The 23440-nt window shown below is 41.9% G+C and overlaps 1 protein-coding gene across 1 annotated transcript in view; it reads right to left on the minus strand.

Moving 5' to 3' along the window:
• The window catches only part of LOC126176285 (sodium/hydrogen exchanger 3), a 649283-nt gene that overhangs the window by 532944 nt on the left and 92899 nt on the right, over positions 1-23440 (minus strand). The gene's annotated exons all lie outside the window — the stretch shown is intronic.

Here is a 23440-nt window from a genome sequence, read left to right on the forward strand (position 1 = left end):
ATCATATCAGTTCCCAACGAAATGTTAGATGCTGCCAGACGTTTACTCCAAAGAAGGTTGTGATCACTGCCTTTTGGGGCAGGCTAAGAGTGCTACTGGTTCAGCTTTTGGAAAGAGGCACAAATAACTCAATACGCCCAGCGAAAAGCGAAAAAAAAATCAGAACAAACGAAGTGGAAAGCTGAGCCCTGGCATACTTTCTTTGGACGACAAGAGCTCTCTTATAACGCAAAGTTAATTCGATAAATTTTTACATGTTTCAAAGAGGAGTTGTTCGACAATGTTCCGTAAATCCCTGAATTGGATCGTAATCATTTCCCAAACGTTCTTGTCAGACACTTATCAAACGAAAAAGAGTTTCAAAAAGCCATCGAATTATGACAAAGTCATCGGCGGTATAGTTCTCGCATGAATGCACAAAGAAACTCGCGCATCGCTACGGTAAGTACCTAAATGTCGCAGGGAATTATGATCAGCGCTAGTTTAAGATTATATCGTACGTAAGTAAGAAAACGTAACCTGAGATAGCGTTTGTTAACAACTGAATGGAATTTCCATTCAGTATTGTTCTTGCGTATCTCGTCGGCTGACCCCCTGCAACCGGCGGTTTCCAGTGCGGAACTAGCTCCCAGCCTATTCGGGGAGTCTGGCAGGAAGTGCGCAGACGCTGACAGAGGCGTGTGAAGGGGCGCATGCGCGAGCTGCCTGTCCCCGGCCGATACCGGCTTCAGCCAGCGCACACCTAGCAGCACCGGCACCAGGGGGATGCGATTTGCGCAGAGGGCGCAACGCGCTGTTTCGACATCAACACGCCCCCATAAATAACTTATCTACCTCGGGAAACAGCTACCACATGACCAGCACCATAAATTGGTGGTTCATAGGTAATTCACATGACGTAAGTAAACAACAACCGGCCAAATCGCTTTGCACCTTGTACGAGCGTAAAAATTAACAATTCTCGCAAAACAAAAACATTGAGAGCGTAATCCCAGCTCGAGTAATCGAGTCGTACTGGCATATGTTCAGAATAATAACTGAAGCAAATTTATTTATATGGTACCCTCAAACACCTTATCATAATGATTCGATACTTATTAGAAGTGGTTTTTCTTAAACCTACAACCAAAATTTCTCTATTTTTAACTGCTGACTGTTGTCTGCAAATTTATTTAATGGTACCCTCAGACACCTTATTATAATGATTCGATACTTATTAGAAGTGGTTCTTCTTAAACCTACAACCAAAATTTCTCTATTTTCAACTGCTGACTATTGTCTGTCTGATGGGTCTGCGGCTTTTAAGCCTCTCCCTACGAAATGCAGGACTGTTAAATTAATTTTTTGCAGTAGAAAATATTTATTTCTGAAAGCTAGACTCCCATTGAAATGACTGCCTCAAAATTTCATCGAAAAGTAGTATTTGTTTAGGGCATTATACATTCACGCAGGTTAAGTTGACCAAATTGCTTACGTTATTTTTATGTGAAATGAGGGCTTAATTTAAATGAACGTTTCGATTTGTTAGAAAGGCTTTTAGTGTATCCATCAGTGTACAGCCAGAACGTTCAAGAGCGTAAATTATCATTTAAAGGCAAGCATCTCATGCTACTGTAAGGCACAGCAAGATGATGCCGCAGTTACTTGACAGTAACATAAGTCTCTTTCGCGACCTATACGTTTCTGGGCAGGCAAGAACAGGAGAATATTCGTATTTTGCGCGGGACGGAGAAGATACGTTGGAGTTTTTATTAAGTAAGATCGAGATAGGAAAAAGAACCATGTACCGCCGTCAAGGAGATCTCATAGATCATTTAATTTGTTTATCGCGAACGCAGCTAGTTTAATAATGTCTTGATATTAGTTGGATTCCTCGTATGTAGGTTACACATCATTGCATTGCGAATTCCAATGAAAATGAGATGACAATAAGCGACAGGTTTAGAAAAATCATATAATATGCCATTAGGAATTAAGAGCTTTTTTAAAGAACATACCAGAAATCGTAACTTTCAATAATTATACAATATCGAAAGAAAAGATGGGGAAGATGTCGATCCCTAAAATCCTCTGGAATTATTTGTTAAAGTACTGGCAGATATACATTGAGAATACAGGACCAAATATATGAGTCGACCCATTTCATCGTGTTACTACAGCAATTGCACTAGTAAGTGCATTTCAAGAATTCTGTAGGGTATGGAAAAAGTTTTCCAGGAGAAAATTCTATATTTATAAGTGTAGAACATTTTTTCGAACAGAACTTGAGGAAGTGACAACAAATTGATATCGATCCTGTGTCTTGTGATAACTAAATGGATGCTGCTATTCCGACCGAACACGTTGTGAACTGTAAATCACACCAGAGACAAGATTAGCTCCGATGTCAAATAATCTTCAATTTTTTAAATAGGAACCAACATGAGGGTCATGAATTAAGACAGCAAATACCATTAGTGATCGCTTTTGAACTTAATATTCTATTTATGCTTGAACTGAACTGGCCGGAAATATTACTCCATATACGAGGGTTATTCGGAAAGTAAGGAACGATAGGTCGCTAAATGGAAAATACAGTGACAATCTGATCAAGCTTTGCACAGATGCGTTGGGAACTGTATCTAGTACGCCCGTCGATCGTATAACGTCGCTCTTTTCAGTTCTGAGCTCACAGTGAGAACGTAAAGATGTCTAGAAATTAGCGTCTCCCACCAAGTGTGAGGGCCTGGCGAAAGATTTCGCCTGAAGCTATTCAATCCACATAACATAACTGTCATGCGGTTCGTTCTAAACGAGAATTCTCGGTCGCACTCTGCAGGGGCAATGAAGATGCTCCTGCATCGTTTTCGATGGGAAGTGTTTGATTCACCCACAATACAGCCCGTAATTGGCTACCCCTGAGGTTCTTCTCTGCTCTAATGAACCGCTGACTATGAAGACAATATTTTGACACAGACAGCGAGCTGCAGTCCAGAGTAGAAAGTTGTCGAAAAGCACTAGCAGCTGCCTTCTATAACTAGGGAATTGAAAAGTTGGTACAACGCTACGACAGATGTCTAAGTCTGAGCGGACTGTGTAGATAAGTAGCTGGAAGGAGTAGCTGTTGTTGTTGTTGTGGTCTTCAGTCCCGAGACTGGCTTGATGCAGCTCTCCATGCTACTCTATCCTGTACTCTATCCTATCCTTTATCCTCCTCCATCTCCCAGTACCTACTGCAGCCTACATCCTTCTGAATCTGCTTAGTGTATTCATCTCTTGGTCTCCCTCTTACGATTTTTACCCTCCACTCTGCCCCCCAATGCTAAATTTGTGATCCCTTGATGCCTCAGAACATGTCCTACCAACCGATCCCTTCTTCTAGTCAAGTTGTGCCACAAACTTCTCTTCTCCCCAATTCTATTCAATACCTCCTCATTAGTTACGTGATCTACCCACCTAATCTTCAACATTCTTCTGTAGCACCATATTTCGAAAGCTTCTATTCTCTTCTCGTCCAAACTATTTATCGTCCATGTTTCACTTCCATACATGGCTATACTCCATACAAATACTTTCAGAAACGACTTCCTTACACTTAAATCAATACTCGATGTTAACAAATTTCTCTTCTTCAGAAACGCTTTCCTTGCCATTGCCAGTCAACATTTTGTATCCTCTCTACTTCGACCATCATCAGTTATTTTGCTCCCCAAGTAGCAAAAATCCTTTACTACTTTAAGTGTCTCATTTCCTAATCTAATTCCCTCAGTATCACCCGACTTAATTCGACTACATTCCATTATCCTGGTTTTGCTTTTGTTGATGTTCATCTTATATCCTCCTTTCAAGACACCGTCCATTCCGTTCAACTGCTCTTCCAAGTCCTTTGCCGTCTCTGACAGAATTACAACGTCATCGGCAAACCTCAAAGTTTTTATTTCTTCTCCCTGGATTTGAATACCTACTCCAAATTTTTCTTTTGTTTCCTTTACTGCTTGCTCAATATACAGATTGAATAACATCGGGGAGAGGCTACAAGGAGTAGCTAACCGTTGCAAATAAAACAGTTTTGATTTTCACTGTGGTTTCTATTTTGCGACCTATCATTCCTTACTTTCCGAATAGCCCAACTCGAAGGATGGAAATATGAAAACCAAACTATTTTCAGTACATTGCGGATGCTTACTACGAACAATGTTGTAATCGTACAGCCAGATGAACATAGCTAAAACAAACTGTTATCTTCAACTAGAATACGAGGAGAGTGAGACCTCAGTGCAAAACAGTCGTGAGCAAGAAACTACATCTTTATTGCAAATTTAGGTCAAGCGACACGTATGAGCGAGATTTGCTACATAGTTCATTTCCTGCCCAAAAACTGAATAGCCCTTCATTTTTTTTTTTTGTGTCTCACCATAACTCGAATCGCCTCCAGACACCGCCCTCGTGTGGACCCTGCGCCACGATTACTCAGCTGGTAGCGCAGTAAACAGACTTGACCCTGTGAATCACAGCTGAAGTCCTCCCCGCTGGCTCGACGCCAAGAGAACCGCAGTTGCATCCCTTCCGTTGTTTCCAAGCGCGTCGCGTGTTGTCTACCGAGCGGGCGCACGCGAAACGGCAGCCAACTCTCAACCCGCGCCGGCGCACCGGTTGGCACGAATACTTAAAAGTCACGGTCACGGACCACCGGCGCCGAGATCGTTACCCACGTACCTGGATTCCTCATTCGCATGCAACGTTTATGCGCCAGGCATTCCCTTTAACCGACGCCGCCGGCTGTATGGGCGTACAAGGGACTGTACTGCGTCACGGCGCAGGCGTATCCGATCTGATACCGGACGGATCCAATTCCCACCGGTCTCTGCCGACCACTGCTCGTCATAATCTGGTATATATCATATATTTCCTTACGATTGCAAAAGCCCGTAATTAGTACGTATTTATTTACACTTAAATTGCTATTTACTTTGATTCTTTCGCATTAAATAATATTAATATCGTAATAGACGTCAGTTTAATTTTCACGGTCCTTTGCCGCTGTATGCACGTTGGGGGATACGTTTTAGCTTGACATGATAGGCGGATTCATCGGAAAAAGGCTACTGGACAAAACTCCGCTGCTCGAGCGAAGTATAATAAACAACTGAGTTCATATATTCTGTTGATCCTACTTCTGGACATGAGGATGTGCTCGGAATATACCGCAGTGTCAGAGGGGTTACGTAACTTGCAGCGTAAATCGATTAACTAAGGACTGAAGTACTTTACTAAAATCTACATTTCTATCTCAATCATTTGTATGTAATACACACTACTATAACGAGCGGATAATTTCACCTCAGAGCCAGAAAGTCCTTTAAAAAAAAAAAAAAAAAAAAAAAAAAAAAAAAAAAAAAAAAAAAAAAAAAAAACAGGACAACGATGCACAAAACTGAAGAAGAAGTAGTGTGTGTGTGTGTGTGAGAAAGAGAGAGAGAGAGAGAGGTGGGGGGGAGGGAAGGAGAGAGAGACTGAGAGAGTTGACCAGCTGGAGAATTCTACCCCAATTTTACTTAATGAGAATTTCACCGCATAAGTGAAACGCACAATCTGTTCTCCACTGAAGAAAACAATTTCTTCCCTCACTCTCAGTTCAGTTGGACTGGTGGTAAAATATGGTGCCTAGCTTGTCTGTCTAACGTTTCTTGAGAAGGTGAGGAAGTGAACTCAGTCGGTCCATCTTTGTAGAACACACCCTTTTGCGCATTTATGTGGCTCTTCTAGTCAGGGTTGGTCAGCTGCAAATGAAACTCGTGGTAGGTGCCATCTTGTTGCACGTTCACTTCAGTGAACAATTGGTCAATTCTGATGTCAGACAGCTCGATGAAATACTACATACCGCTGGTAAGTGCTCGTGAGCTACGGGGAGACTTTATTATTAAAATGTACTTAATTACCGAGACCAACTAAAGAATCTCTCTCTCTCTCTCTCATTTATACCCACATACATACACACAAACTTGATTTTTTTTTGTCAGGAACTACTTTTAGATACCAAGCATGTTTGCGTTTCTCGTAAGAGCTTTCTTTAGGGGTAAGTCAATGACGTCGGTCTAGCTCTAACCTGCTTTACAGAAAACATATACTTAACTAAGATCCAAAAGGATTCTTATCGCTCTTCTTTGCTTCTTTCTTAACAGTTGAATTCCGTGACCTTGTTGTGAGTCCTTTGTTTTAACCTAGTTATAGCAAATGTGTCTTAGCTCCAAGGAAACGACTGTCACTACGAAATTAGGACGGTGCCTTCGAACTAGCAACCTCTCTGCCAGCTGAGAGCATAAGGGAATATCTACCAGGATTCATTTTTAAGAAAGCTGAGCACCCGCGTTATGCTGTTTCCGGGAATTTCTCTCTCGAATACGCATCAGCACCCGAACAGGCAGAGCTTGAAACTGCTACAAATTGTCTATCATTCTTCAGCATGTAATAGCAATATATTAAGAAAAACATCAGAGGTCGGTATAATACTTGCTACTAAGTCACGATCAGTCGCAAATACGATGAACTGTTACGTTTTATTTGGTCTACACCTGAGATAAATAAACACTCCTCATACACCTTTGTATGCGTTAGCAACACTGCACAAAACACCAACCGGTACATTCTAGGCTGCCTTCACTAATGATCAGGCAGCTTACCTCGACGCACCTGCCTTACCATTATTCAACTGTTTTATTATTAATCTTTGATGTACATTGTAGATTTTAATATTAATATTCACACCGGACATTCTAGTAGCCGTTCCAAATAAGGTGTTCCCATTATGGCGCTTCATTTGCGCATTGTACGTACAAATACGTATTTGTTGATAAACACGGCGTTCGCGCTGTTCTTCGCCGTTAACGTTTTAGTAAGCGGGAATGAAGCACAGCATACAGTCTTCTATGCTAACCTGCCTGCATCTGACGCAGCATATGTTCGTCATCCGTGGGAAATTCCTTCATACAAGTAGCTCCAAGTCCAGAGTTCTTCCGTTTGAATAACTACAGCTGATTTGATGATTTTTTAAACATCCGTTTAACTGTATGTACATGAATTGAAGATAATAATACGAACGACACGATATAAATATCTCATTTCCAAACTTTTTTTTCTAAATACCTGCGCCGGCATTGTTTTTACTTTTCTCCTTGTGAGTTTCACATCCAAAGAGGTGCTACCAGTCGCCAACACGTCTGTTACCTATATATATTACAAATGAAAGCCGTCAAATCAGACCTCAGGGAATTATCGGCGATAATAACAGTAAATCAACGAAGCAGAATCAAATGCAAAATTAGAGACAAGGTGTATTAAAGAGAACAAGATGCATCTAGAGAAAGTACACGAACAAAAATAGTACGATGGGAACTGCATAAAAGTAACTTCATTGGTAGAGTAACAAGTGGCAAACCATTTGTACACCAAGTGCATGCAAGGAGGTCCTTCAGCGGTACAGAGAGCACAATATTTAGTCGTGTAGGCACATAATGTGGCCTGACGTGCTTACGTTTACATTGCCTTTACCGCAAGAAGAGTTTGGGAAGTATACCATTAAACCTGAATCAGACGGCACGAAGGACTGGCACTAAAGGTAGAGGCCCTCATGTGGTTTCCCTGTGTTCTATGGCCACGCTGGAAAAAGAGGAAAAAATATTAACTAGGCAGATCTATGAAACCATTTTAGAAAACCACGGTCGTTGTTAGGTGTAAGCATCATTCTCAGGAGGGTATATAACCTTTCAAAATAATAAGCCCTCACTAAAACCGCTATACAGCTTTAAGATTGATTTTATGGGCACGAGTAGGAAGTAACAAATCTTGCCTAGCCTTCATAACAGCCAATTCGTAAAATACCGAGGACTGTGGTTTTGTACAGAACAATGTTAAAAGTTTCTTATGCTTTTGCACATCTCTCAACTGAATAGAACAATATCCTCAGAAGAACTGCTTTATATCACACCGGCGACGATTCAGAAGGCCCTGGAGGATTTATATTGTTTTGGATGACAAAATCTTATTTGTTTCCCCTTCTTCTTTTTCTTCTTCTTCTATACAAACCACATTAAAGCTTACTAAATCTAACCTTTCCTATTGCCTTTGGCATCAGACTTTAGACTTAGTTTATTCACAAACGTGACTCGGTTAACTGTCGACATTGTCATTAAGGTGATACGAATATCTTGTTTCATCAAGGAACTGATGATGGCGGTTCAGAAGCAGATTTTTATAAAGGAAGATACAGGAGTGTTGCCAATTTTATTTATAATTTTGAGATCTGAATATGCTGTAGTCAAGAAATCAACGATGTTGTGTGAGTTTTTTCATTTCAACATTAGTAATTTAGCCAAAATTCGTATAGGAAGAAACTTCTCAGAGCAGGTAAGCATTTACGCCATATCTTAAAAAACATTCTCTTTGTTCTATCGTGATAGAAGAGAAGGAGTCAGGCTATGTCACTCGACACAGTCTCCATGTCTGTCCATGTTCTGAGTAGGATGTGGTAAATCTTTACTAAGTTCTAGGGACTTTCGTTCTAGAACTATGTTGTAATAGTATGGTGAGTTGGTGAGTCACTGTGAACTTCTTATTAGCTATCTTATGTTATGCCGTCTGTGTTCAATTGTTTTGTGTGTGATGAACTTATTTAGACAGCTGCAGTTGGCTCGTATTCTCCACTTTAAGGCGAGCAAGCAAACTTAATAACTGAACTTTACCGACAGCAATTTCCAAAGTAACTTTTCCGTATTAAATAAACTGTGACGTTTGTGAGCTCTAAATGTCCACTGTTAGAGAAAAAAAAGCTGTGTGTTACATCAGTGTTAACACAAGCAGAGAGTGCAGAGGACTTTGTAGTCCTAAATTTGAAACAATTGATTTAAGAACATAATCATTTTTATTAAGGAATTGTGCTAAAACCATTTAGCAGATACTAAAAAAACTTGTACTTGCCTTCCTAGTATGAATTTGTAATACAGAGTTGCTGTGACGGATAAGCTGTAGTTTTTGGTGAGACAACTGAAAAGAACCTACAGTACTAAGTCGTGAGATGACACTTTTTTCAGTATTTTTCAAGTCTCACAATCGTATGTGGTGCCACTGTAGAGTGGGGGGAATGTGTAATTTCGTATCTGGACCATCAGATAGCTGCAAGGTCCCTAGGCAGAGGGATTGAATAATAGATGATTTTGTTCATTGCGTGAATTCTTCGAAGAACGACAACTAATATGAGTAATTCGATCGCACAAGGCTGCATCCTCGGAACTGTGACATATTGTGAGGATAAATAAATAAATTTGCTCGTTCTCTTGTCTCCAACTGCCGTTTAATACGACACTGTAACTGATCTCCAACTATGAAGTGGTCTCTGGACTCCTTGTGTCCTTTGAAAGCTGCGAACTAATGCCTTACATGGCTGTTTCTATCGTGAATAGAATCAGCCTAGAGACAAGCGGAGAATAAATGCTTCCAGATAACTGTTGGAGCTTCATTACATTAGCAGCTACCAGTTGTGTGCTTTAATTGGGTCTCTTTATATTGCAAAGAAGTTCATATTTATTTTCTTTCAGTATTTTCTCACTTTACCGTTACCCAAAGTAAGGTCCACATCATATTCGCTTCCAGTGTTTTTCAATACACAATCCTATTATTTCCTCTTCTCCACATCTTATCCAAATCTACAGCGCAATTTTTTTTTCCTAGCAGTCGAACGTCGCCTGTACTGCTTCTCAACAAATAAACGCGCACAATCCCATTATTTTCTTTAGACGCCAGATACTCTTCTGCAATATAAACGTTTTTCTAGGAAAGGAACGATTACGCATGATGATCCTGGCAGACATAGACTTTAAAAAAGTACAGTGAAGAACACTAAATACTTTATTGCTGATGAAATTTTTCATAATGGAGAGTTACGTAAAACGATTTTCCTCCCTGACTTCACTCGCAAATTATCAAATAGCTGTGGGCTGAAGAACCCGAAACGATCGTCTCCACACAACATGCCATTTTACCGAAGGTGGTATACCTGGTTTATAGACATTAGCTAGTTACTAGAAAACCTTAATAACTATGGGTATACTCGATGTTGAACCCGTATTCACTATTTTACCAACATACCAGCTCGCTGCTTGATAAACGTGTGTTACTCGAACAATGACGGACTACGTTTCACACTACGTTGTAACTGTGACTGATACTGCACTCAGAAATCATACAATCGTAGTAACTGCTTCTGTAAGTATACGGATTTCAAAATAAACCAAGAAAATGGGAAGTGCAAAAGTTAATATAGCAGTATCACATCTTCTTGTCGAGAACTGAAATCAAACAGTGATAATAGCCAAGAAGAGTACGAAAATTATGACGGCGAGAATGAGGAGAAGCAGAGGAAGGAAGACGGGCAAAGAGGAGGTATTTAGGAGAACGCCAAACTGCAGTTACTCCAAAAGTGTCTTTAGTCCGTCAGATCTCATTTCGCTTGCAGTTTATCGAGCAGTGTCGCAAATCTGAAAGGCAAGTGAATGTAATTTTTGGTTGCGTGCTTTCTTAAAGCAGGGACTATCTATGATTTCACACATCGTTTCAAAGTTCTTTATCCAATTATTCAGACACTTTAATTCACAGACGTACGTATTGGGATTTTCAGCACCTTATGACGCAAGGCAAATGTAATGAAAAAACCGTGAGTACTTCCCTTGGTGCTGCAAATTCGAAATTTCGTTAAATTGTCGGTCCTGAGTCACATGCTAAGAAAATATCAATGACAGTATTTTATTTTTGTTGTTTGTCCAAAAGCTTCTAGCGTAAGTTTCATAAAGTGAGCGGTCGTAGCACGAAAGGCTTCGGTGTAAGGCGTAATTTTCTTCTCTATCCCTACACAAGTATACTTTCATCCAGTTTTTAATTTTGGTTTCATGTAACTCGATTTATTCTTTTTATAGCTTTAAGATCTGATTCATGCATGATACAGGGTTACTCATAAGTAACTCCACAGTGTGGACAGAGCATCGCTTGAAGTTTTTAACTCACGTTGCAGATCCTCAGCATGAGCACCGTTAGTGAAGAGGCAAACGTCAATAAATGCGTGTGATTCATTGAAAAAATTAATGCTATATTGGATCCTAATCCATCGTGACCATTTCAAAAATATGAAATGGTTTTTCTGACACCGCTACGACTCAAAAATTTTTGTTGTCTTACTTAAATTATTTAAATGGCTCTGAGCACTACGGGACTTAACATCTTAGGTCATCAGCCCCTAGAACTTAGAGCTACTTAAACCTAACTAACCTAAGGACATCACACACATCCATGCCCGAGGCAGGATTCGAACCTGCGACCGTAGCAGTCACGCGGTTCCAAACTGACGCGCTTAGAACCGCACGGCCACACCGGCCGGCTTAAAATTATTTAATAAAGCAGCTTGTTTCGAGGTAAAAACCTCATAGCCAGGCAACAATGGCATTACAAAAATCTTTCAACAAAAGTACACATATATATCAAAGTTGTTCGTCATAGTCTTGCCGAGCGGGGGCCGCGGAGAAAGAGACGGGTAAACTAATATGGAGGGATATTTACTTCATTCGTTGGTCGCTGTTCGCATACAGAAATTTTAATATAACCCCTCATTTCGTTCATATGTTGTTCTCGTAGTGTGTTCGGTTAACTCAGCCGCAATGGCTTGTTGGATCATTTTAACTACTGTTCGTAAACTTGCAAAGGACGCTTAAAACAACTCATGACAGTCAACTCTACGCTGTAGTAGAAACAAGATGGAGGCTAAAAGCAAACATGATTCGATTTTACTATTGATGTGTCGCTCATGGTAATACGTCACATGCAAAGTCTTGAACACAGCTTACTGAAGCATCCCTGATTTGACTGACGAAATATATAATAACAGGGAGCGGGACAATTTGATATTAATAATAACACTAAAAGTTTGTTTTAAAGAACTGGAAAGATGTTGCTATTGGAACACAGATTCACACATATTCTCAATCGTTACGTATTTTCAGTTTTAACAGTAGTGAATTGAAGATGGTGAAGAAAGGCGAGTTTTCCCACTTGCAGCCACGATGAATATTCCCTCATATTAAGTATCCTTTCCCTTCTACGAAGATAGCCACAGCACATGGCAACACAGCGAAGAACAATTTTAATATCTGCGTGTACTTTTGTTAATTTTTTTGTACTGCCATTGTAGCCAGAAGGTGAGGATTGTAACACGAATCATTTTGCTTCATCAAATAATTTAAGTAAGTTAAGACTGTTAACGGTATGTGTAAAACCTTTTCATAATTCACTGCAGTCTCTGACACTAAATGCCTGTGAAGGGGCGACAGCAGTCCGGCTTGGAAACCTGTTTATTGGAATGCCTATCTGCAGGCGCGAACTTATCCGATGCGACAATACACAGCGGATGATTTATCTACATCAGGTTTGGCCAAGATTTGCGCTCCGGTTTCCACCAAGACTTCGCTTTTCGTGCAGGTGTGCGAGTGAGACGACTATGTGCTGAAGGCCGGACACGTGGAAAATTAGGATGACGTGTTTCCAATACAGTGTGAATATCAAAGATGTCATGAGACTTCCGCACAGAATCACTGAGGAAGAAACAGATCGGAAAAAAGTGCGGAGCGTAATCGAATAATGCCAGTAGCACACTTTTTCAAATGCTATAGTTATTAACAAACGGAAATATTAATTAACGAACACTGAATCACAACTTTTTATACAAAAATTTTTATTTTTAGTTCGTACTTTGTGTATCGTGGTAATGCCTGGATAACTGAGCGCGTTAAGGCGCCGATTCCGGAATTCATCCGGAATTCAGAGAGGTGAGACCGCCCCGCATCGAATCCGCCTCGCGGATTGACGACGAGAACCTGTGAGCCGGCCAAACTGGATGTCGTTTTTATGCGGTTTCCCACATTCGTAACTACGTGAAGACAGGGCTAGTTTCCTCATCCCACATACTGCACAAACATTTAGAAAACGTTCACACGTGCTTTAACATGGGATTTACTGTAGACGCAAACAGATGGGGTGCAAAGATTCCGGAGGCGACTGGCGGCATCAGGAAGAATATACGTGCAGCAGCTGTCACTAATATTGCCTCAACCCTTATAAAAATGCAGACCCCGTAGAGAAACGGGAAAAGCGTAAGGAAAAAGAAGAAGTACGGAAAAAATTGAAATCTGATACAGACGGGTGAAATTCCATTTTGCTAAAAAGGAATATACAATAAGTCTCTGTAAATAAAGATGTACTAGATTTTCTATTAGGAATTTCGCTTTTTTTCAAATTTTAATTTCTTGTGTGGAACAAGTATTTTCATAAAAAAAAGTATTTGATTTTTCTACTAAATGTATCGCTTTTTTTGCATCAAATTTTAATTTATTCTGAATATACGCATTTTCATTAAAATAATAATTACAGATAAGAAATGTTATTTTAACTATAATTATGTTTCCATATGTTAGTTAGCATTTCCATTTGTTAATTAACATAGAATTAAAAAAGTAAAAAAAATACGACTAGCGAAATTCGAACTAGCGACTTTTCGATAACTATCTGGTTACGCTACGCGATGCGCAGCCGATGAATTCACTTCTGTCCAAATATTTGGTACATAAGAACGCTCGGAAAACTTTGATGTTTTTTCGGTTTTTTTAACCCGTTAACTCTATTTCAAAACATAAACGTATGGTTAATTTAATTAGTATCTTAGATGTAACAATATGAAAAGAATATTTCCCGCCGTTTCGTTTTCCAAGGGGGTTGGGGGCGGAGGGTAGGACATACAGGATTATTCGTAAGTACCTCCAGGGTTTCAGAAGACGACTGAGCTAAAACTACAAGACATATTGAAAACAGAACACACATCAGTGGACAACAGAACACCTCTCCAAATTTGAAATTCTCGCTACAGGTGCTCAATGTGGACTCCGTTTGTGATGTTCAAGCGTCAATTCGAGAGAGTCGTTGACGCGATGTGTCCAGGAAGGATGAAAGTAGCCCGCTTGGTGAATTTGGTAACTGGGTTGCCCATCCAATTCGATGCGACAATGCGGAGACGAGGGTTAACAATGGAACTTTAGAAAGCACAACCTACAGATACAACCTGTAATCATAAGAAATCTTCGAACAATTAGTGGGCTTCCCTTTACCAGTAGGACACTGATACATAGCTAAACATGCAACAAATTTCAGTTGGTTCTCTGATAATCTATCGTGGGGCATATACGTCCTATAGTAAAATGGGTTAATTCAATAAGCATAAACAAAATAGGAGAGAGCCATCCGTAACGTCCCCTTGCAGTACTGAGGGACACCTGTTCAAATACGTTCTTCGAGAGTCGACGCTCGTGGCCGAAGATGAGCTTGAGCGGGCCCTCGCACTCCTGCAGCTACTCGTCTGCCAACGACCGGCCCGGAGCCCGTCAGGTGTGTAGCCAACGAGCCGCGTCGTTGAGGAACGGATGCCTGCCAAGGGCGCAGGCCTTGAGATTCGTGAGCGACAAGCGCACTGTCTAATCATAGCGGCGACCGAGTGTGTCGCAGTCTGCCACGAATAGCTCCGAAGCGCCAGTGTACGAGTCTCTCCACTTCAAAGAAGTCCAATAACTGACACTACTCAACTGACATACCTTACCTCGTGAACATTAAGTATTACACCGATGCGTAGGTTCTGTGCGATTTTATCCGTTATCAGAACAGTACTTTGCTGAGATATGCGATTTTATCCGTTATCAGAACAGTGCTTTTCTGAGATTTTTTTACTGTTTTTTTTTACTGATATTTGGTTTAGGGAGACCTTGTGCAGCATTTTCAACAGAAAAGATCACAGTTTTTTGTTACAATATCTTCTACTCATCCTCATAATCCTGACGGCCCTTCCCAAAATAGTCTCCTTTGTATGCAACGCTCTTATCCTAACGTTTCTGCCATTCTGCAAACACATGCTGGAAACCATTTCTGAAAATGTCCTTCATTATCAACTCTGCACCCTTCACTACTGCTTGTGATGATCGACAGTGCCTACCTAGAAGAAGTTCTTCAGGTTAGAGAACAGAAAAAAGTAGCACCGCGCTAAACCCGTACTACAGGAATGGTGAGAGATGCACATCACCTTGATTTTTGCAACATATTCATTAACAAAATCTGCAACATGCAGCCGTGCATTATCGTGGGGCAGCATACACCGTGTTTTTTCAGTTAGGTGGCTGTCAAATTGTTTACAAGAAAGATTATCGCAGTTCTAATTAAATTCCATTTCTACTTTCTCATTGTCAGTCATATGGCAGCTGCTTCTAAACCAAATAAATTCTTTTATCCTAATGATCTTACGACATTTCAAACTGAGGGTTCAAAATTCAGGGAGGAAAGCCCGTCTTTAGATACACCGCGTATGAAAACCGAATGCTGAGGTTAGAATTTTGGAAAGATGTGGAGTAGAGTGGATGTGTGATATTTGCGCAGTCTATTACAGACAGCTGTATAGTGAACATGGTATGACGAGTTAACCGACCTTGAACGTGGTGAAAGACGCATGGGTCGTACCATATCAGAGATTACTCAAGAAACCGGTTTCCGAGGTCAGCAAGTCTAGGATAGATCTGTCCATTGCAGAAATAATATTCCCATACGCGCAAACGGCCGCACAGACTGGCCAGTCTTTCACGACCGGACGTCAAGTCGCCTCCGCAGAGCCATATGAGGCTATTGACGGTCCATTGCATGTCAGATCAACATCTTGCAGAGTCCATACCTCGAAACGATGCTGTAGTTTTGAGGGCTAGCGAAGAACGGCTCGCTATTAACATGGCATATATGACCTTTCCCCACTCAGTTCATTACTTTTTGTTCCATTACTTTTACTACGGGAATTAGGATCATCAAAGTCAAAATTTTCCTGGAAGTCAATGTCCTGAAAAACTTCAGAGTCTCTATTGTCACAACTCTTTTAGCCATATATAGAGAAGACCCTCATTTTCATAATGAGATTATCGAGAACTGTAATGTACATCCTATGTGACGTTCTTCTTTTATTTTAGAGACGTACGTGTAGACTGAAAAATAGTATGGTGCCCGAGATTTCAGAAATATCGTTCCACCTTCGAGATTTCAGCAGCGAATCTGCGTCATATGAATTCTTGGTAAGTCTTCGGAGGAATGTGACACCAAATGTCCACGCACAAGTCGGGCAATACCCGTAAAAGAAGGGAGGGCGATTTGTATGCAAGAAGCGGTGTTCTATCGGGTTTACATCAGGCAAATTTAGTGCCCAAGACATCAAAATGTGATCATTGTCGTGCTTCTGAAATCACTATAAGGCGTATCTAGTCTTGTGACACGGACAGTTATCCCGCTAGGAGACGGCGCGCCGTCGAGGAAGACATCAAGAATGTACGGATGCAGTTGGTTCGCAATAACGTTAACGTGTGCCACTGTTATCAGAGTACCTTCGATTACTATCATAAGTCCCATGGAAGCTTAGGTGGACGTCCCCCACGCAAATGTTTTAACAGCCGCACGGATCACTTCTGACATTTGCCTGTCGTCATTTGCGCGTTCTTTTTTTGTTCCGAGAGTACAACAGTCTCTGTTTCCTCAGCATTTTACGAATTTCGTTATTAAACTTGGGTGAGTTTTCTGTACTTCATGCACTTACTAGGCACATACCTCTCCAGAGAGCGATTAACAGTCAGTTTAAGTTTCATCCATAATTCCTCCACGTCCTTTATATGGTAACTAGATGATCCGCTTTCGTTGTGTAAGTGGCATGCTTATCTGGTCTTCCTAGCGAAAATAGTCTCTTAGTCGTGATGACGGATTTATTAACTTCAGTGACCATCGTCGCTGTTATGAAGTTATGATCACTAATCCCTATCTCTGGACTAAAACTGTCGGTAAGGCCAGGCCTGTTTGGAGCTACAACGTCTATAATATTTCAACTACTTGTGGGCTGTAGAACCAACTGCTAAAGACAGTTTTCGGAAAACGTGTTCAAAACTACTACATAAGACAGTCTGTCCGTACCATCTGCAATGAATCCAGAATACATTAGGTGGTTTAATGTCGCCTCCAACTAACGTTGCATGATCTGGGTATTTCCGCGTCACTGAGCGTAGACTTTCTCTGAAAGACTAAAACTGTCACTGCAGAATCGGGTAGACAGCAAAAACATTTGATAAATAATTCACCTGTGTTTACCTGCGGCCGGTCGGAGTGGCCGTGCGGTTCTAGGCGCTTCAGTCGGGAACCACGCGACCGCTACGATCGCAAGTTCGAATCCTGCCTCGGGCAGGGATGTGTGTGATGTCCTTAGGTAAGTCAGGTTTAAGTAGTTTTAAGTTCTAAAGGGCTGATGACCTCAGTTGTGAAGTCCCATAGTGCTCAGAACCATCTGAACCATTTTTTTTTGTTTACCTGCGCCTTTTACTCGCATCAGCCGCGCGCGGTAGCCACGAGGTCTAGGGCGTCTTGTCATGGTTCGCGCAGGTCCCCCCGTCGGAGGTTAGAGTCCTCCCTCGGGCATGGGTGTATGTGTGTATTGTCCTTAGCGTAAGTTAGTTTAAGTTCCACTAAGCAGTGTGTAAGCTTAGGGACTGATGACGTCAACAGTTTGGTCCCGTAAGACTTTCCCACAAATTTCCAAAAATTTACTCGCATCCATTTCCCTGAGATTATATCGTCGTACCGAGCGAGGTGGCGCAGTGGTTCGACACTGGACTCGCATTCGGGAGGACGACGGTTCAATCCCGCGTCCGGCTATCCTGATTTAGGTTTTCCGTGATTTCCCTAAATCACTCCAGGCAAATGCCGGGATGGTTCCTCTGAAAGGGCACGGCCGACTTCCTTCCCCATCCTTCCCTAATCCGATGAGACCGACGACCACGCTGTCTGGTCTCCTTCCCCAAAACAACCAACCTATATCGTCGTAACGAGAGAGAGAGAGAGAGAGAGAGAGAGAGAGAGAGAGTCAGGGGAAAAGGGCATTGGGTTATACTTTCTGGTTAGTTAAACTACCCCTTAAGCTATTTACATTTTTGAACAGAGCGGGTATATAATAATAAATCAAATTAAGTAAGTAGCTACTGTAATGTCACTTTGACAATATGGCTAAAATGAAAGTATTATTAATAACCTGAGCAACGGCGCTGTACAAAATCGGTCGTTCAAACAACTGTCTTTGCGTTCACCTAAAATTATTTAAGAGAGACCAAAGAAAAGTTAAATCACTAATGTCGGACTTGGATTTTGAACAGCTGCAGAACACGAGTACAGAGTTTTAACATGAAGTTACTGTAATACACTGACCAAAAAAAACCACCAGCACTAAAAAAAATGTGTGTGAATTCCTAAGGGACCAAACTGCTTACGTCATCAGTTCCTAGGCTTACTCACTATTTGAACTAACTTATGCTAAGAACAACACACACACACATACACACACACACACCAATGCCCGTGGGAGGACTCGAACCTCCGGCGGGAGGGGCCAGCACTAAAAAATAATTAATGTGGAGTAATGAAATTTCAGGAATATATTTGTCTAGGCGACATATTTAAATGATTAACACTGCGAGATCACAAGTTAATGTAAGCGGGAGAAAAAGCATTGCAAACGTGAAATGTTGATACACTAATAACCCATGTAACCGCCAAAATGCATTGTGTTGTCAAGGTGCCGGATGTTAGTTTGTGGGATGGAGTTCATATCTGTTTCACTTGGCCCGTCAATACAGGGATGGTTACTGCTGGTTGTGGATGACGCTGGAGTTGTCGTCCGATGTTGTCCCATATGTGCTCGGTTGGGGACAGATCTGGTGATCAAGCAGGCCAAGGCAACATGTCAGCACTCTGTAGAACATGTTGGGTTACAACAGCAGTATGTGGTCGAGCGTTATCCTGTTGGAAAACACCATCTGAAATGCTGCTCATGAATGAAGGTCCGAAGTAATACGAAATTGCAACCCAGACGAGAACTTCAAGTGTACGTCCAGTGTGCCTAGCCCACACACAGCTGGTTGCGGGTCCTCAACTGGTCTCCTTCTAACCAACATATGACCATCACTGGCACCCAGGCAGAACCAGTTCTCTTCAGAAAACACAACGGACCTCCATCCTGCCATCCAACGAGCTCTCGCTTGACAGCACTGAAGTTGCAGATGGCAGCTGTTTGGTGTCAGTGGATTCCACGTTACAGGGCGTCTAGCTCGGAGCTGTCCTTGAAGTAAACGATTTGTTATGGTTCGTTGTGTCACTGCGGTGCCAACTGCTGTTCAAATTGCTGTTGCAGGTGCAGTGCAACGCGCCAGAGCCATACGCCGAACACGATGATCTTTCCTCGCGGTAGTCCCACGTGGCCGTCCGGAGCCCGTTCTCCTTGCAATTGTACATTCTCGTGATCACCGCTGCCAGTAGTCGTGTACAGTGTCTACTAGGGCCACTCTTATGCGACTGGGGCGAAACTTTAACAGTCATCATCTTCCATACGTACAAACACGCCTACCAACTTTCGTTTATATCGCACAACTCTTTCTTGGTGTTACGATTGTGTAGATTCTTAGGGAACTAACGAATGGAATTCACCATTATCGGATCGTGATGATGATACTACTTTAGATCCTCGAAGGTTCTTCAAAGAGCAACCTTTTTTCCCTAAACTGCCTAGTACTGGAACGAAGATTCGACATACACTCGTAAAATTATCACGGAAATAGTTATTGGACGGCGTGATCTAGAAATGTGTCGAAGAACTCAGTTGGGGTTGAGCGCGAATTATTCGGAGTGGGTGATCGTGGAATGATGTGAACTGAAAGTCTGGGTAAAGATTTTCGATTCACAGATCCAGTGAGTTGTCTCGGTGTTTGTGTCTACAACCATAAAGCTGCAAAATGATACCAGGGAGCAGAAGAGACAAACTACAAATTTTAGTGGATTCTTAACTACAAGTAAATCTTTTCGGAACCCACTCTGCGAACGACGCAAGTAGTAGTTCTCATCTTCAAGATGAGGTAGTTAAAATCCAACGGCACCATGGCTCTGGGGCAGATTGGCTCAGTTTGGAACTGATATAAATGGCCAAGAGCAAATTGGTCACTGACGAGAGGACGTGATCGACAGACCACGTATCCGTGTCATCTCTCAAACTGAAAACGTGTCCGCTGCGTCAAAAAGCGCCAAGATAGAGCACACTGACAAACCAAAAACCACTTTGACTAGGTACTCGCCATGCAAGCTTCGGTGTCAGTCTCGGTATAAATACTCCGGACTATCGTTATTTTCACTTAAGCTTCTATTGTTTGTATCTAAGGTACTGTTAACATGTGCTCTAAGTTTCATCAATAGTCGTTACATAAAATTTCTACCGTATTGGGAAAAACACTGTCACTCCATCATCTACAATCAAATGTTTCGCTATATTATTGGCACAAGTGCTCATGAGTACTTATTTAACAATAAGACCTGTTACCTCACTCCATATACGATTATGCGACAGCTTTTCTTTTTTTGCCAGTTACCTGGATGAATGGCTGATTTCTTAAATCGGTGGATATACTACACTTACAGGTATAGAGCGATTTACAGTTCTTGCTGTTCCCATACAAAAGGATTTTTGAAAGAAACTGTTATAAGCGAGAAAAACTATTCGGAAAGAGGCGAAATTCCTGTACTGTGAAACCGCAGATTTTCATCCGGCACAGCCTTAGCAACTGCACTAAACAGAGTAATCAAAAGTAAGGGGAAAGATTGTCCCATTTGATGGTGTGTCGTGTATGACGACCTAATATTGGGACTACATGTAGCATACGGCACGAGTGCAACTGAGCAATTTGTTACAGGCAGAGTGTAGTGAACTTGCGGCACGTCACGAGTTAACAGACTTTGAATGTGGAATGATAAACGGTGCAAGACGCATGGGTCATAATATGTCGAATATTACTTAAGAATACGGGTTGCCGTAGTCGACAGTGTCTATGGTGGATCGTCATTGTTTCCATCCTCGTGAACCCTGAAGAACGACCACAAGTGTTTGACGACTGGACGTCAGTTTGCCTCCGCAGAGCTGTTACGGGTGGCCGACAATCAACTGTAGGCCGGACTACCGGCGATTGGAATATGGGGCGCCAGAAACCAATTTACACTAGGACTGTAGAGAGACATATGCGTCGCGTAAGCTTCATCAGTCGACCACCGATATAACATTCAGTGCCTTCCCAACACATTGTATTCACTCTGTTTCTCACATCTTAAGGTGGCTGCTACGATGTGCCAAGAAGACTACCATCTCTCGTGACATGCAGTCCCATCCCACCTATCAGCCTACCAACTTTTACTGGCCGTTCCAATGGCACCACCGCATCTACTGACGGAAGGACACAAGCAGTCGGCCGTTAGCACGTCCTCGAATTTCCCCGGCTTTAGGTTTCAAAAGAGAGACGGACCGGAAGTTATCTATCCCTGGCTAGACACAGTTGATGAAGACCAGACTCACTCGAACCTTTATCTAGCATAAATGTCGAATAAACGCATATTCCCTGACGGTCTCGCCACATACAGTCAGAGTGCGATGTCTGTTATTGGAATTAAATATTTTATCGTCAGCTAAGTACTCGTTGGGTTAAATCTCCCATTTATTTGCAAAATGTTTGTTTAGTTAATGAGTTTCGAGTGCCATGGATCATTTGCATGATAAAATCGTAATGAGGTGGAACGGTCCTATACATTAACACGAAAATTATTTTGTGAGTGGTTCCCAAATTGGGGTTGTTACCTCCTGAAGCGTAAAATTAAATTTTCTGAGAGGTAAAAACAAAGGGATTAGAGTGTGTTTCAGTCATGAAACTAAACTTACTTTTAAGACTTTTAATATTGTCACTTTTTTTTATAATACTTTAATACTGATTTTATCAGAAACAAATAAGTAGTTTGTTTCTCAAATTCTAGCAGTAATGTGTGACACAAGGTTGTGAATGTTACAGCTTCTGAAATAAATGTTCAGACACCATCTTCCTCCCATATTGTACCCACCACACACATACTATGTATTTTGTACAATGCATGTAAGGCGGTAAAATTGAATCCTATACAAAACATACGCTTTAACATAACACGGAAATGCTTTCTCCCGGTTGTAGATAGTTCCCGCAATATACCAGAAATTGCTTCATTATTAGTTTCACAAGAGGTAAAAGAACAAATTTACAGCACAAAACAACACTATACAATGACTACTACATTGCTGTTGGGTCTACAGAAGATAGTTATTACTATTATTATTATGTTGTTATTAGTATCAGTGGTTATACCCAAAGCATTATGAGCCTGAGGTCTTCCAATTCCTTCCAATTCAGGAGCAAGGAGGCCAGCATTCGAAATGGGTAACGGGTGTTAGGTACGGGTGGAGAAAGTGTCACTAGGGAGAGGAATGGTACGGAGGAAGAAAGTTTTGCAATGAGTGTCTGCTCTCATTGCGGACTGTTAGCAGGCTCGCACGTAGCGGAAGTTGGAGGGGGGTCGGGGGCGGCAGGAGACCCGTTCTCCTCCCGAACATTTGGGCTTATGCTACACTCATGCTCAAAAATTAAGGATAATTGCAGAATGTGGTGTCACAAAACGTGGCACTACACAAAACTGGCGCTAGTAGCATAGACACATAGGGATAAGTTGAGAAAACCGTCCCGAAACACATGTGCTACAAAACGCCACTGTTTCCTGCGCATGTACCCCGACATCAATATGGCATATGATCACCATGCAGACGTACACAGGCCGCACAACGTGTTGGCATACTCTGGATCAGGTGGTCGAGCAGCTGCTGGGGTATAACCTCCCATTCTTGCACCAGTGCCTGTCGGAGCTCTTGAAGTGTCGTGCACCGATACGTCGAACGAGAGCATCCCAGGCGTGCTCGATGGGGTTTAGGTCTGGAGAACAGGCAGCCCACTCAACTCGCCTGTTATCTTCTGTTTCAAGGTACGCCTCCACGGTGGCAGCTCGGTGGGGCAGTGCGTTATCATACATCAGGAGGAAGGTGGGACCCACTGCACCCCTGAAAAGGCGGACATACTGGTGCAAAATGACGCCTCGATTCACCTGACCTGTTACAGTTCCTCTGTCAAAGACATGCAGGGGTGTACGAGCACCAATCATAATCCCACTCCACACCACCAAACCACGACCTCCATACAGCTCCCTTTCAAGGACATTCAGGGGTTGGTATCTGGTTCCTTGTTCACGCCAGATGAAAACCCGGCGAGAATCACTGTTCAGACTATACCTGGATTCGTCCGTGAACATATCCTGGGACCAATGTTCAAATGGCTCTGAGCACTATCGGACTTAATTTCTAAGGTCATCAGTCCCCTAGAACTTAGAACTACTTAAACCTGACTAACCTAAGGACATCACACACAACCATGCCTGA

The sequence above is a fragment of the Schistocerca cancellata genome, chromosome 3 (genome assembly GCF_023864275.1).
Source record: "Schistocerca cancellata isolate TAMUIC-IGC-003103 chromosome 3, iqSchCanc2.1, whole genome shotgun sequence".
NCBI lineage: Eukaryota > Metazoa > Arthropoda > Insecta > Orthoptera > Acrididae > Schistocerca > Schistocerca cancellata.